Raw genomic sequence first — 1,132 nt, 5'->3', positions numbered from 1 at the left:
GGGGGGAGAAGGGAGTGTCGCTTTCACACGATGTCCTTGTTCTTCCGGCATGCAACTCTTTTCTTTCGTATGGCACTGACGGGGACGGGACACGACAGCCACGTGTGTGTCCGCGGCGTGCACTGGGAAAAAAAGGTCGATTTTTGTTTGTTGAGGTCGAGTCTGCGGTGTGAGAGTGACGCGACGTAGTTCGAACCCAAATAGGACTTCCTCCTCTACTGACACTCGGGGAAGCACCAGATAGAAGGGGTGGATGGATGGACAAGCGAGCGGGAGGATCAAGCCACAACAACGTGCTTCTCCCACGCAAGTGAACAGCCCGCATAGGAAAAGACTGACGTCATGCCGCCTTTCGTACCGCGCCCAGCGGCATGGCCCGGGCCAGCGCGATCAGTCAACTACCCGCTCATTGTATTCCCCCGCGCGTGAGTCCGACAAGTATCGCGGCCTGTCTTCCATTTGTAGGTGCCGGACAAACCGTATGCCTAACGCCAAAAGGTGTAGAATATTTTGGGACGAAACCCAAAGCTCTCAAACAACGCTGTCTGCCTCACTCACACTACGATGCGCCTAAACGAGAGAGTCCGATCTGCTTTGCCTGCTGAACTAAAAGAGTTCGATCTGCTTTGCTGCCCAACCAAAAGAGTTCGATCGATTCGGTGATGGAAAGTCAGGCATCTTTGGAGAGCTATAACTCCTCGGATATTAAAAAAAAAAAAAAAAAAAAAAGACTGGCTTGTCACCCTGTCTTTTACGAATGTGTAAACCCTAAAATATATACCCTTTCCCTCTCAAGCTTCGAGAAATCATCGATATTATGCGGAGCGGTCGACGAGCGCCGAAAGCAGATCGAACTCTTTTGGTTTGGCAGCGAAGTAGATCGAACCCTTTCCGTTCAGCAGCAAAGCAGATCGGACTCTTTCGTTAGAGCGCATCGACAATAGCTTCTAGAAGGTTTTTGTCGATAGTTCAGGAGACAAGTCTTAAGTCGAACATAATCACACAAAGGTTGAAATGTTTGACTTTTTTTCGATAGCGTTCGATAGTCCCCAAAAGACTGCCTCTACCACAAGGAACCTCTCCCCCCGCTCCACTCCTCGCTATCCATAGCGCAGAGCGGGCGCCTGGCGTA

This window comes from Frankliniella occidentalis, unplaced genomic scaffold (genome assembly GCF_000697945.3).
Source record: "Frankliniella occidentalis isolate FOCC.00 unplaced genomic scaffold, Focc_3.1 Scaffold11, whole genome shotgun sequence".
NCBI classification, from domain to species: Eukaryota; Metazoa; Arthropoda; class Insecta; order Thysanoptera; family Thripidae; genus Frankliniella; species Frankliniella occidentalis.
Note: the sequence above shows the minus strand (reverse complement) of the source record.